This window comes from Erpetoichthys calabaricus, chromosome 13 (assembly GCF_900747795.2).
Source record: "Erpetoichthys calabaricus chromosome 13, fErpCal1.3, whole genome shotgun sequence".
Lineage (NCBI taxonomy): Eukaryota > Metazoa > Chordata > Cladistia > Polypteriformes > Polypteridae > Erpetoichthys > Erpetoichthys calabaricus.
The window spans coordinates 69,238,193-69,254,384 of NC_041406.2; the positions used below are offsets into that span (position 1 = coordinate 69,238,193).

Consider the following 16,192-nt stretch of genomic DNA (forward strand, 5'->3'; position numbering starts at 1 on the left):
CAGCACTTCTGATTGCAAGTGTTACCTTGGGCATATATAAGGGGCCGGTCAGCCATCATAGTGTGCACTTCTTACCCATAATAAATTTGAAATTGTCTTGCTATAATTGTGTCATTATGTATCTTTAGTTTAAGACTCACTATGGTTCTGGCTTCACAGATAACTGAAAGCAAAGGAATCTGGACACCTTTGCTGAAGAAATGCGGTAAAAAACTGATATGCCTTCATGTTGGGTTGAATATAACAGTAGTCACAAACACAGAGCAGAGAACCTTCCTCTAGCAAGGACTGACAAGTCTAAGGATTGCTACTTTATTACTTTTAATAAGCAGAGGTATCTTTTCTTAAGTACAGTTAATTAACTTGAATGGACTGAAAGCATACTTTATTCCATGAAATACATGCTATTTAATAAAATTTGGTAAAAGATGACTGTACATGACATATTCAGTACAGTGCAAAACTTCATACAAGATGAACTGACAAATAATTCTTGAAGTGTGATTCCAAAGGAAAAATTGTAATGCAGTAGTTTATCAAAATTTATGATCTAGTCAGAAGTAAAATGGAAATGAACGATAAAGCTGTCAAACCAAGATGAATTGTTGTTCTGAAATAGAAATCTTTTTTACACAAGCTTAAAGTCTATCACATGACTATAGGTGATGACTTGACTGAGCGTCAGGTCTTACTTGTCGTTGAGTATTGGCCATTTTCGCTTCGATGACAGGACAGATTTTACTAAAAGACTGAATGTGTTGGCTCAAATGTCCATGTCCCATTTGTATACAGCCAAATTATCACAACTGCTGTGCTCTCCAAACAAGTTCATGAGACCATCAGTAGACTCTACATGTCCCTAAATTGTAGAAGAGGTGGATGTACAACACAGACAAGTCATGTGCAATCCACAAACAGTAGACTTACACTGCTTTCTTGTATTGACGTGTCTAAAATAAAACTGTCCAGTCTTAATTTCCATGAACACTACCAAACACAAGGCAGGCCTCTCCTTAGAAATAATAAGATGTCTTAAGTATTCACAGCGACTTTTTTGTTTTGTTGTCTTCTGATGATACCTGATATAAAGCAGAAACCTTGTGCCTCCTGTCGGAATATTGCAAGCTTTGCAGATGCAATGTATTACTAGTTTTCTCTGTTATCTTTCTGTTGCACAAATCTGTAATTAGAACAAGAGTAGACATTCTGTAACCCTGTGGGAAAGTGCTGGATCTGCAACATGACCAGCAGAGCGATAGATAGACAAAGAATGCTGGGCTTTAAGTGTAACAATGTCTGTCATACTGAACACTACCACAAAGCACTTAGGCAGACAGCACAAATAATATTACACCTGAAAAGAAAATGAAGAAAAATGAAATGAGTTGGTAGGGACCCTGTAACACCATTAAGGTAAGCCAAACAGGGGCAGGCAAATAAAACAGAAACAAAACCACAAATAATGGAACTATGAGATATAAGACAGATGATCGAGTAGAATTCATTAGAGTAATACATTTTTTGCTAGAAACCATTTCAGGTTTCTGTACTAATATACTGACAGAAAGTCAAATTTGTCCCCTGTATATGTCATTATGAAAATATTAAACGTGAAAACTAACCTTAATTGCAAATCACACTATCCAAAGATAGAATAGAAATGTCAAATGGCTGAGAGCCACCAGAGAAAATGATCCTTTTTGGTTAAGTGTCAAGCAATGAATCACACATCCATCCATTTTAGAATTACCTTCCTGTTGGGGTTCAAGGAGCCATAGCCTGCTCCAGCAACAAAAAGAGTAAGGTGGGAACAAGATAGAATGCAGAACAGACATACAGTCACACTTACTTTAGAGACATTTAGAAAGTCCACTTAGCTGTACATCTTTGAAATGTGACTAGAACCAGGATACCCCAGAGTAAAGCCGCACATACAATCTAGTAAGCATGCTAATGTCATAATGAAAAAGTCTGAGCCTGGGATCAAAGTTTGATGCAGAAACAGTGAAGACACCACGTGATCAACCAACCTTTATTTTGAGCATTATATTAAAGTGTTTTAGGAAGCAATAAAGACATGCTAGTTTGAACACACAACTCTCTGTATTTCTAGCTTAATCACTGCAGGCTCTATGACTAGGCCATTACATAATGTACTGCATAGTAAGATGACCCAAACAGTTATAAGACATTCACAAACTGGAGAAGTGCAGAATGACACAAACTGTCGGATTTTTGCAGAATGTATTATTGAACAGCCATCAACTGCAGGCTGTGGTTTTTTTTTTTTTTTTTTTTAGAAATTACCATTAAACAGTACAACTTTATGTGCACATTTCTTCTATGTATATGTTTATGCTGCCAAATACAAGCTGACCACTGAAATCTTTACTGTACATATGAGATAACCTGTTTCTCCAGTATATTCAACCACAACACTCAATCTGATTTCCCCTGCAGCTAATACATCTGCTGTTCCCACACAATACATCCATTTATTAAACCAAGAAAAAAAGAAAAGCGGCTGATTTTTTTTAAATCATGTATAAAAACATGGCCATCACAAAAAACACATTTGTAACAAGGAAAAGAAAAGCAACTGCATAGCATTATTTCTGCTTCAATAGCAACAATAACCTGGCAAAATGGGCTCAGGAACTCGGCTAATGTTTCACACAGAACCCTCTGGCAATGTTATCCTCAGACTTTACAGAGCAAGTCACCAAACCTATGCTGTACACATGCTAGCATGTGCACTATACTCAAGGTGGCAAAGTAAAGGTATGGTCAGTTAGCAATCTGTCAGACACCGGTCAGAGTGGCTCATAATTCTAATGTGCATCAGACCAAATAAATGTTTTGATTAGTTTCTGTTTAGCATGAGAAAAGCTGACAAGATGTCTAGATTAAAAAAAAATTAAATAACACTTGTAAAGAATGCTTACTAGAGCTAAGCCATCCCCTTTGCCCAAGAACCCAAACTACAGCTAAAACTCAAAGTTCCCACAGACCCAATGAACTAGGGTGGGCCTGTGTGCATCTCAAAAAAATCAAAAGAGGTCTTCTGATTTTGTTTAATTCAATCTGCAATGTTTATGTCATATGCTTGTAATCTGTCTAGGGAATTCCTTGTCAGTGCAAGGCAGCTCCAGGAAGCACGCGTTTCATCTTTACATTCATTCACCCACACAGACACACACTCACACACACAGAATCAATTAATAAAAAAGGCAAACAGCTCATCTTACCTTAATGCAGAAGCTGTTTACAGGAGCAGCTCACCTGTGAACTCATGTGCTGATGAAATGCATTCAGGCCAATCACTTTCAGCAAATGAACTCAAAACATCTTTCTGCACTAAGCAGGCAGAGATCGCAAGGATATACTAAGACTGGCAAAACAGGGGGAAATCAAAGACAGAGTGCTTACTAATCCTTCACTGGCAAACGGGGATGAGATGGACACAGCTTAAAAATGACACAACACCTTACAGAAGTAATCCAGAAGCAGTGCAGTTGTGTTTGTTTTTCTTTCAAATGCTAAAAATCAAATGAGGCTTACTGTACAGGAACCCTGCAGCAAGATGGAACTGCCTGTTGAGTAGCAAGGAAGCTGAAGCAGGCAGTCTATGCAGCATCATTGCAGCCATGCGTATGCTATCTAGGCAATTTACAGTAGAATGCCTTCTTAAAAAGATATTGATTTGCAACACTGCACTACTCAGATTCTACACTTTGCCCATGCTCATAGTGCTAAAGGCAATTTTATTAGCAATGAGCTGTAGTCAACTTAAGTGGTGGGGGTAGGTGACAATCTAAAATGTAACTAACTAATCAGATTTCTGCTCCCTATTACAACAAATTAGACTAAGCTTTTAAAATGGTTTATTCATGAAAGGTGCTTGCTGAGTAAAGTCTATACCTGTAGTAGAGTATGCATTCAGGTGTTTATGTGTTGGTGTCAGGAATATATAAAAAGTATACAGTATGTGTATGTACTGTATATACTGTATCTATGTGCGTACAATTATACATAAACATAACTAGGTCAGGACTAAAAATGGATGGAGGCATACAGTATTTAGTTTATATGAATATATTTATATGTGTGTGCATATATATATATATATATATATATATATATATATATATATATATATATATATATATATATATATATATATATATATATATATATATTATATATATACCGGTATATATATATATAGTATATATGCAGGGTGAGTTAAAATTATGTTAATACTAATGGATTATTATTATCTCGACCACACCTTTCCAGGTCGATGGATAGGTCATGGTGGACTATTGCCATGGCCTCCACACTCCCCTGATTTGACAATCTGTGATTTCTGGTTATGGAGTATGGTGAAGGAGCGCATGTATAGCAGGAAAGTTCGTGATATCAATGAACTGAAGGGCAGAATACGGATTGTGGTATCATCTATTCCCAGAGAAATGTGTGTCCGGGCTTTAAATGGTACTGTTGCTCATTGGTTTTTGTTTGTTGAACATGATGGCGATCAGGTTGAGACATTCCTGTAAATCATCTTGCACATATGAAGTATGTTTTGTGAATAAATTATTTTCGTCATTCAAATGTTAACGTAATTTTGACTCAACATATGTATATATATAAATACAGCTCAAAAAATTAAACGAACACTTTTAAATCAGAGTATTGCATCAAGTCAATGAAACTTCTGGGCTATTGATCTGGTCAGTTAAGTAGCATAATGGTTCTCTAATTAACAGCAGGTTCACTAGAGGGGCAACAATGAAACAACCACAAAAACAGGTTTAACAGGTGCAGGCCCATGCCACTTTTCCCTCCTCAGCTTTTTTCACTGTTTTTGAAGGTCTGCTGTGTCTCCCAGCACAGTCTCAAGGGCATGGAGGAGATTCCAGGAGACAGGCAGTTACTCCAAGAGAGCTGGACAGGGTCGCAAAAGGTCCTTAACCCATCATCAGGACCAATATCTGCTCCTTTGGGCAAGGAGGATCAGGATGAGCACTGCCAGAGCCCTACAAAATGACCTCCAGTAGGCCACTGGTGTGAATGTCTTTCACCACACAATCAGAAACAGACTTTATGAGGGTGGCCTGAGGGCCCGACATTCTCTTGTGGGCCCTGTGCTCACTGCCCACCACTGTGGAGCTTGATTGGCATTTGCCATAGAATACCAGAATTGGCAGGTCCACCACTGGCGCCCTGTGCTTTTCACAGATAAGAGCAGGTTCACCCTGAATACATGTGACAGACATGAAAGGGTCTGAAACATCGTTCAGCATGCCCAGTTTGGTGGTGGGTCAGTAATGGTCGGGGAAGGAATATCCATGGAGGGATACACAGACCTCTACAGGCTAGACAATGGCACCTTGACTGCCATTAGGTATCGGGATGAAATCCTTGGACCCACTGTCAGTGCAGTGGGTCCTGGGTTCCTCCTGGTGTGCGACAATGCCCGGCCTCATGTGGCAAGAGCAGGCAGGCAGTTCCTGGAGCATGGCCTAAATCCAACAGAACACCTCTGGGACATTATGTTTCGGCCCATCCGACGCTGCCAGGATGCACCTCAGACTGTCCAGGAGCTCAATGATGCCCTGGGCAAGATCTGGGAGGAGATCCCCCAGGACACCATCCGTCATCTCATTAAGAGCATGCCCCCCCTGATGTGGTCAGACATGCATACAAGCACATGGGGGCCATACAAACTACTGAGTACAATTTTGAGTTGCTGCAATGAAATTTCAGCAAAATGGACTAGCCTGACGTATAATTTTTTTCACTTTGATTTTTGGGGTGTCTTTGAATTCAGCCCTCTGTAGGTTGATAATTTTCATTTCCATCAAACGATGTGGCATCCTTTCATTCCTAACACATTACTCAGTCCATATCAGTATAGATATCCAACATGATTTTTTTTCCCATTGAAATCTGATGTGTTTTCAAAGTGTTCCTTTAAAACAGGATTACAGTGGTCACATAACATAAAAATGGTTTATGTAAGAAATAACATCAAGTACTGATGGACTTTGAAACTTAATAAAAGTAAGAAATGCCAACTGGTTCAAGGAAAAAGTCATGCTTATTGAGTGTTGACTAAAAACAGTTATTTGATGAAAAAAACATTATGATGTTAACATTTTTTGGACTATTTATTATTCATGCATGTAAAGTGCATGGTTATGAGTTAGGAGATCTATCTTGACAGCAATGATTTAAGGTATGGAATCAACCTGGGAGAAGAGCCAGCAAATTGTAATGTATATTCTCACCAGGCCAATGTAGATTAACCAATGAACCTAACACCCTGCTTTGGCATTGTCCTTTAAGAAGATTATATCATAAAAGGGAAAGATCATTTTGAGACCTGAGAGATACAGATTGTTCAGTCAAGAGGTTTTAAAGAAAAACTGTGGCACTGCTCACTATCAGGTCCCTATTTACTTTACTCCTACAAAAAACAGGAGCCTTCTCCGCACCCTACATAACGCTCTTCACCAAACTAGGCCTATATAAACTTGGATTAGGCAGTTGTCTGTGATATCTGGTTCCTGCAAGTAAAAGAAAATAACACAAACAGAACAAATAAATGCAAAAGTTAATGCATGAGCCACATTCCAAGTCACAATGGCAAACTAGAAATTAGGTTTGTTGAAGAGTTTATATTAACAGTGCAGAATTTATCCCACAACTGCAGAAATCTTAACAGCTTCCTCTGAGACAAAATCCCACTTACCTACAACTCTGTGGAGTATGTGAAGGTATGAACAGCAACAGCCACTGAGGAAACAGTCACCAGCTATATAATCCTAGAAACAGTGCAATAGCTATAATCAACTACATGACCACCAGGAAAGATAAACGGAAAACTAAGAATTAAACAAAAATAAAAAAAGAAAGAAAACTGCTGAACTTGACAGGAGTATGGAATGTAAACTGGAATATCCATCTGAAAATTCATGAAAATACAAGAAGAATGTGCAAAATCAGTCCAAGGATTTGAAGCCAGTGTGCTCTGGATCTGTCAGACAGCAGCACTAACTACTGCACCACCTTGCCATGGAATTATCTATCATAAATCACTGCAGCAGAATTATTCAACATAACCATGAGTGATAATCATCTATATCTGAGAAACAACAGCAAAGCTGTGCCGAAATTAAGGCCAATTTTGTAAGTCACATGACAGACCAACACACAGACTTGTGGGACAGAACAGCAGGGAACTTTTGGGCATCTGATCATTAACTAGTTACATAATATATTTGAACAGAATGGGAAATCCAACAAATAGACTCTAAAATGTTGACTATTTCTTCTTTATTTTTTATGACATGACAATTTTATATTCATGAAAAGGTTCAGCTCTCCTGAAGAATACTGCTGTTCCAAAAATATATTTATTATAGTGCAACATACCATCTGCAGTGAGAAAAGTATATTTTCAATAGCAATTTAAAATGTTTTTGATGCAAAATTGCTGTCAGTTAACTGAGATTGCTTGATTTTTTGGGACCATTTCCAATATACACAATCTGGCGGTTAGTTACCAATACTCTGTTAACATACAGTACATTTGCCATCTAAAATGAAAACTATTTTTTAAACCTTTTTTTCACACTGAATAGTGCAAAAGACTGTGATGGTATGCCAAGTATATTTAATTCTAATTACTATTAGGACCAATGAGTGAAACTTATGGAAGAGGACATAAATAAGTTAATTTAAATTTATTTCACTCAGCTGTAAACAGCTTCCCCTGTTGTCAAATGATTACAGGGACCATATTTTAAAGTAGATACTGTAAATGGAACACAAGATCTTAACAGTACAATGAGATCTGATGTGGTGGTGTTATTTAAGTCAGACCACATCTCAAGCAAATACAGGTAATAATTTGGCATATATTGTCTGACATTTTATCTCATTTGTGGTGTTGTACTTACTGTCTGGGTTTATATTTTGTCAATCATTTGTAACTTTACTGTTGTAACTTGGAACTAACTCATCCCAATAGCCATTCTCTTAATTAAAAGATAACATAAGATACGTTTGATTTAACTCAAGGCCACAGCCCTTCTTTGAACACATGGTTATGTAAGAGGCTGAAGTAATTTCCTTCAATGTGTGGGGTGAGAGTTCAAAATTAAAAAAATAAGTTTTAGCCAATATCGCTAATACCTAAGCAAACAAGAACTAATCAAGGATCCAAATTGTCGTTAATACCTAAGCACACAAGAACTAATCAAGAATCCAAATCTTACAAAATCATATAGAAAGTAAGCTAAAACGTGAAAAAGAAGGGAAATCCAAAGATGAAGCCTAAGTATCCATTTAAGCTGGATGGAGGCACAGGAAAAGGGCATAGATCACCATTAACAGTAGCACAAAACCAAAATATTTGGTCTGGGTGACACAGTAAGTTAGGGTTGGGGAATGAGCTGAGAACATCAGTCTGAAATATAGAACTTTAATGACATGGTCACAATGCCTATTTTAAATAATTTTATATGCCTTAAAGATTACTGAGATATTGAAGGACTAAGTCTCACACAGAATAACAGATCAGCCAAAGATTGTTCAAGATTTATTGAATAATAATAATCCATAATTTTCATCTTCAAAGGTTTAACGTCCTAGTCACAGTTTCCAGAACTTTAATGATATAAATATTCACTCATTGTTCCTCCATCATAATTTAACACTGCCAATATATGATTGCCTTCTCCGCTATGGTGAACATGACGTAAATTTTATCAGAATTTTGTTACCACGCTGTCCTGTGCCCGCCTTTGTGCATTGATGGCACATGCACTAGACATGAAAACTTGTTCATTCAAGGAGCAGTTAGTTGTGTGAAGTGATCCGTTGCTACCTTCTCCTAGGTTTGTTATATAAGTCCAACATTAAAAGCAAACAGAGAAAAGCCGAATGTGCATAAATTCATGGTAAGAAATCGCTCAGACCCTGGGAAAAGATTAAAGTGAAGGCAGAAATGGACTCATTTACTGAACCAGTATATAAAGGCAAAGAAAAAGCCAGGGGATTCCGCAACTGCACTTTGTCGCTTATTTAACATCTGTACTATAAATGTGTCTGCAGCTGGTTGTGCCCAAGTATAAACAGGTCTTTATGGTCACTATCCTTCTATCTTCCTTATCTTTCTGAATCTTCTTAACGCTTACAGACTCTGTTGAATATCCACCGTCACCGTGACCTTTAGTCCCACCTCTTAAAGATATTCTACTGGCAATATATTATGGGACAGTGATACAGCTAACTCTTACACTGAAAGACTTGCTCAAATTAAGATCACTAGAACACTCTATGCAAATTCTATAAAGTTTTCACATTTTACTTCACATAACTTAACAAGGTAGAGTAAATTAACATAGAGAATCAAATAGGTAGACTCTGGCTCCTCCTCAGAAGTGGCTGATTCTACTTTTTTAAGTCAAAGAAACTGTTGATAGTGATCTGTTTATGAAAGGATGCTGTTCACACGTACTGAAAATGACAGAACACTACTCTTTTTGATACTTTGATAAACACCTTCCAAACTCATGAAATTTGTTTGGTGTCAGTGTGGAAAAACTTTTACAATTACATTTATTTTGCTTATCCAAAAAAGAAGGAGAGAAGGTTAGGTGTTGATGATGCTTCCAAGTCTCTGTCATCCACCTGAAATATTTGTTAAACTGACGGTAGCCTGTTCTTCCTGGATTTCCTACAACAGGTGTGACTCAATGTCCTATATATTTCATGCTAATTTTTTGATATTTATGATTATCCCATGCTGCTAAAGCCATATAAACCAATGCGAAACGTTAGATTTTCTGACTGCTTTAGTCTCCAAAGAGGTGCTATGCGACTACTTGTTAATGTTCATTCTTCTTTGTGGCAACATCCATCCATCCATCCATTTACCAACCCGCTGAATCCGAACACAGGGTCACGGGGGTCTGCTGGAGCCAATCCCAGCCAACACAGGGCACAAGGCAGGCAACAATCCTGGGCAGGGTGCCAACCCACCGCAGGACACACACAAACACACCCAGCACACACTAGGCCCAATTCAGAATCGCCAATCCACCTAACCTGCATGTCTTTGGACTGTGGGAGGAAACCGGAGCGCCCGGAGGAAACCCACGCAGACACGGGGAGAACATGCAAACTCCACGCAGGGAGGACCCGGGAATCGAACCCAGGTCCCCAGATCTCCCAACTGCGAGGCAGCAGCACTACCCACTGCGCCACCGTGCCGCCCCTTTGTGGCAACAATTATCTGGAATTCACTGTGTACGTTTATCTAAGAATTCTCTAACATCAGCAAATTTAATGTAGAACTCTGATCTAATGTTTATTTCATTTTGTACCTACCATATCTATATTAATTTTATGATGCTTACTTATTATAGTCTATATCTGTTATTCTGATGTTACCTGCAGAACCTTATATTACTCCTAGGTTTGTTATTTAATTTTATACGTACGTTCGTCACTACTGCTCTTTCAATGTTATTGAACATTATAGGCTCAGTAATCGACCTGTAAAGTTGTCATTATGAAGCTTCTTATACAGAGTATGAAATGATAAATGAGTGCAAAGTAAACATGCAACCATAAAAAATAATAATATTATAGTCAGAGCTTTATCAGAGATGACTGCAACTATAATATATTAAAATAAAGGATAGAGCTCAAAATGACAACTCATAAAGAAGTACACTTTGTCATGAATGAATAGACCAATAGAAAAACATCAGAGCCACACCTCAAAAATTACAAACCCATCTCGTTTAATGGTGAGTATGGGGCTTGGCCTCTTCAGTCATAGGATTGTATCTCTAATCAAGCATGACTCAGAACCAGCTTCCTCTCTCGCAGATTGGTTAAAGTTCACCTCCAATTTTCCTATGCATTTCAGAATCAGTCCAGTTCCTGAATTAAGCAGTGATGTCAAATAGGTAGCAGCACACATTAGCTTCAGAAACATAACAAATTGGGAGTCATCATAAAACCACACTGTACTTTTCAATATACTGACAGACCCACATGTATGGTATAACTCAAATATGTATTCATTTATACAGCAAGGAAAAATGAACAAGAAGAGAATAGACAGAATCCAGATTCCAAAACAAGTAACATTAACAACAATACTGATACTAAAACTGTACTAATATATAGAATTACTAAAAGTTAACAATATTTTGCATACATATGTTAAATAATAACAATAAAGTAAGATACATACTTCTATGAAGAGAGTCTAACCAAAATATTAGCTATTCTAATGATCAGTGTGTTTAGAGTTAGGGTTAGAAAAAAATCAGCATGAAAGTGCATACATTTCAAAGGGAGCACTCCAAGTCAAATTATTCATTTAAACCAATCAGTTTCAAAGTCTTTAAGTAAAACACCCAGAAGCCTTTCCTATGTAATAGAGCCTTCTCTTAGTCATCGCTCCTTGGATATGGTTTAACAATCTGCAAGACAGTGTATTTTAAATCATCAGCCCAACAGTTGGGTTCCATCAAATGTCTCGAAACTGGTTGATCTGCCTCCTTTTCATTTTGATTTTACGCTTTGATATTCATCTATGGGCCATTTGTTCCATTTTATTTTTGCTGTTGTTTTTAGTGAATTGGACATTTTTCCATAGTATACCTACCATGGGTATGGAATTTGATGAACTGGTGCTTTGTCAAGGACTGGTTTCAGTCTTGTACCTGATGGAGACTCTAAACCCCTGTAACCCTAAACTGGATTAGGTATTCTTGAGAATATGATGTTATTCATGACACTGACAGTATTAATCAAGGTAATGCTAACCAGCAAATGTGTTAAATAATGGTGGTCTACGGCAATAAATATTTTACTCAATTGGAAGCCTCATTAACAGTATCGATTGTTTGATGCACTCACATTACTTATGTTAAGAGAGCTTTTAAGAAAATCTGAGGTATGAAAGACCCCATGATACACCAGGAAACAAAGTACCAAGATATTTAAAAATTTTACTGCAGTTACTAACTTACCGAAGGTGTTAATTTCGCTAGACTGGTGTCCCGGCAAATGTACCATTTATTTGTAAGGTAAAAACCTATAGAAATACCTGTTTGTTATTAAAAAATAATAATAAAAGTGAACCACTTTTCAACTATCAAATATCTACAATTACTTGCTCTTTGTTTTCTTTACAATAAGCTAATTGCACAGCAGTAACTGTCAGCCCTCTGGCAAACAACAGACTTTTTCCAGTACCAATGACTATTTTATGTGTAATCACAAGCCATTATGATGAATCAGAGATGCTCGTATCATTTACTGCACTTTAATTATCACTAAACAAGCTTACTCCAGCATTTGCAATGCAATCAAAACAATTTAAAGCAAAAAAGGTCAAATGTCTTATATGCAGTGTAATTCAATCTTATCTGTGGAAACATACAAAACGTGAAAGCCATCATATTGCCCAGTTGTGCTTTTTAAAGTTGTTGCTGCTCATTTGCTCACATTTAAATACAAAGCACTGCACTTTTCATCACTGGACAACTAGAGTGAAGCATTTGGCAATGATGCCACACAACTGTCAGTGCTGATAGGAAAAGTCAATCCCCGAAACCCTTAATCCACTCTGCATTATTAATGAACATCATCTGCTAAGTATGCCCTCTCTATAAAAGAGCAAATACAGCATACAAAATTAAAGGAGCAGCTCCATACAGTGAGGTGGGTCTGGCTTGCTGGTTAAAGCAGTCGGCACAATGGGATGCAGTTAGGCAATAATAATAAAACACCTACTGTATCTGTGCAAAAGCCCTACTAGACAAGTAAGAATTTAAAGTGTCCACTGTTCTATTTTGATATGTTCTCAATTACATGACAATGCCTCTCTTGTGTTGTTGTTGTTGTTTTTTTTAAATGTTTTCTTAATAATGCAATCACTTCCTCACCCTTTCAGTTCCCAAGTGATTCACACTCCTATTCCAGTTTGGACAGCTATACGGTGACTCCTTACAGAAATAATGACATTCGAGGAATGTCATTATGAAAAAAAAAAAAGAAGAAAAGAAAAATATGTTACATGGTTACAGGGTGAAAGGTCAGGTTTCTAGCATTCTTCAGGGTAAAGTGGTAATTCCGAGAGTGAGGAAGGTGAGCAAAAGCATTAAAGCAGCATATGTGTTTGAACCTAGTGGGGATACTTTAAAAGGCTAAGTGTCTGCATTCAAAACAATTTGCTCTGTTAAACATTCTTGCAGATCAATGGGATCCCTCTGTCATTTCAGTATTAGTTATAACCATGGATGCTGCTGCAGTGCTGGGGTTAATTTATGATCAAAGAATCAAAAACAAAACAAAGGTCTCTGCTGAACACTGTCATTAAACACCAGACATTTTTCATTAAATGCAGATGCAAGGAGACAAATAGGGAACTAGCTGTCAAATAGCACTTATAATCATTATTAACAACATATTACTCAGTTGTCATTTTAGACATCTCATAAAAGGATGATTTGAAATAATGAAGCGATCCGTATTTCTAAGACTGCAGTTTCTTTCTAATTTTGTAATATACTCTGTGTAAAGTGTTTATCACATAGGAATCAAGAAAAATCCTAAGAGATGGCTAAAGGAAAAGACTAATTTACAAAAATATTATCATGATTAGCATCCTTAAGGAGGTATGTTTACTTTATAGTTAAGCAGATGTGGTGACTTATGAACTACTGAAAGGTCACTTTTATTGATCCATGGATATTCAGTGACATTAGGACAATGGCCAGAAACCATCACCGTGATTCTTTCAAAGTTTATGGCTATTTCTTTAGAAACGTTACTGAGAGTAAATGTGTTGTGTTACAACAATTAGCACTACTTGCTCTGTTTGAACCTAAACCTGTGATGCTGTGAAGTCCCATTAAAGCTTTCAACATGTACTGCATGGGAACAATTATTTAGTTTTTCCACTAGCAATCAGGAAACAGGCAAAACCTGGAGATTTTGTTTCCATCGCTTAAACAGTGAATTTTTTCAAGACATTTGGTTTCTGTTCTATTAATTGGAGCTTGTAGAGCTTTAAAACTGTATAACGGAGGCTTTATTTTATGTGATTTACTTTACTGTATGGAATTTTTTTTCTATACAATATTTTTTTCTTAGTATGGAATAACAAGGGTGTCCACTCACAACCGAAATCACATATTAAATGTTCAGTGTGTAAACTCAGATCCACAATTCTGAAACACCGAATTTAGGCAAATAAAGGAGGCAGAAGAAACCGGTATCCTGTGAAGCACAACAAAGTGCTAAGAGAAAAGCAAAAACTCATGCAAGGCTGTAAAGAAGAAAAAAATTCACTACAACCATTTCCTCTATATCTATATCTGTGTAGTTAGAATGTAAATATTTGCACTTTATGTTCGATATGGTACATGTACAAGCTATGCAGTCCTTGTAAATTTAATACTTGGAACCAGGCTGTCAGACTCATCCTAGTAGTTCCTGGCACTAAAAGAAAAGCATTGCTGCTGTTTTTAACTCTTTTATACACTGAACTCTTTCAAACACCTAGAGAGGTGTTGTACTCCTTCTTTCCAGTTTTGAGCTTCTAGACACCTAACAGATTTTTTTCCCATTTCTGACCCATTCAGCAGTGATAATCAAGTTCAACTATTATTTAAAACAGTGAACAACTACCTTTTAGTTCCCTCTTCCCTGCTCAACATTACAACATGAGGAAAAAAGAAATATATAGTCTTGCATTACAGAACACACAGGTTTTGGTAGACATGAAAACATAGTGTGCATCTATAAAGCCCAGCCCACAGCAAAGATCTGAAGGGCTGAGCACTGGAAAAACAAAAGACAAATCTGGGAATCTTTTTCAAGGGATGAAGAACTATATAGGTATCTACACTCACAAACACTCTGATAAAAACTAAACCATTCTAATGTTTTATTACAGAAAACTCCAGGATCAACTGTGCAGTTTTTTAGTTTAACTACTGCCGATGTGGCTGGTTGTTCTCCCTGTGCTTCCAGTTGCATCTGAATAACCTTTCTTTGGTTGTGATTAGACTTTTGTTGGACTTCATTGAGAAAGAATCAATAGTCATGAGAAAAGGTCATAAACATATATCAGCAACTGACCTGAGGTCATTTTCAAAGTTTATGTAGCCAACTTCTTAGAAATCCAGGAGATTACTCCAAAATGTGGTGACAGTCAGAAAGCAAGGCGACTGCACTATAGCCATTGGAATATCTTTAAAAATCTTGCTTCTATCAAGGTGTTGAAATATCTGAATATCTGATTTGTGCAACAGCTGGATGTATAAATAAAGATTTTCACAATGCCTAGAGATACCAAACCTTTTGAGAGCACCTGTCAGTTCCTGAGTACATCAACTGATGAAGGATTTGAAACATTCCTGCCTTCCAAAGCCCACTCAGCTGTTTAGACTTGAGTGATAACATAAAAGACTTAACTTGCAAAAACAAAATGGCAAAATTACTGTGAGGGAAAATGAGAATTTTGACATAATACTGAAGAAAACTGGTTAATTGTTCTGATACTGCAGGAGCAAGTCAACAGACTGCTTTTTGTGTATTTGTGCAAAAAGTCCTTACATACTGTATACACAATATAAAATAAAAACAAAATGCAATGTTTTATACTTAAATACATTACATTTGTATTTTTCTATTTAGTTATATAACTATACTTGTCTATTACCGTGGTTCCAGACCATAGTCTGTTAATTTAAATAAACCACTACAATATTGTATTCATAACAAGTCAACGAGTTTTCATGTCAAAAATATTTGTGAAATATGTATTTTAATGTGCCAATGAAAAAAACATGCCACATTAGCAAGAGAGTGAGGATTGTGAGAACAACAGTAACCAAACGTAGCCTAAAGTTGTTACTGGGAAGTAGTGCTGGGAGGTATACCGGTTCATATCGAAAACAGTTTTTATTTTTGTTATGATTTGGATTTTTCTAATACCGCAACCCCGGTTTAAATAGCCTAAACAACATTCGGAATCTGGCGCAGTGTGAAACTGTTTAAGGAGGGACCTTTTTCACTGCTACAATGCTAAAGTACATGACGGAGAACATGCGTTAGTGGAGGTACTGAGCAGTGAAAATGGACAGAA

At 37.0% G+C, this 16,192-nt stretch overlaps 1 protein-coding gene across 3 annotated transcripts in view; it reads right to left on the bottom strand.

The window, feature by feature from the left end:
- The window catches only part of cdk14 (cyclin-dependent kinase 14), an 868,117-nt gene that overhangs the window by 691,053 nt on the left and 160,872 nt on the right, over positions 1–16,192 (bottom strand). The window contains exon 1 of one of the 3 annotated variants that reach the window (XM_028817115.2): positions 3,249–3,365. The exons of the other annotated variants lie outside the window; for them this stretch is intronic. The gene's annotated coding sequence lies outside the window, so the exon portion shown is untranslated. Of the gene's footprint in view, positions 1–3,248; positions 3,366–16,192 lie in introns of those variants that run through there. 3 annotated transcript variants of the gene reach the window in all.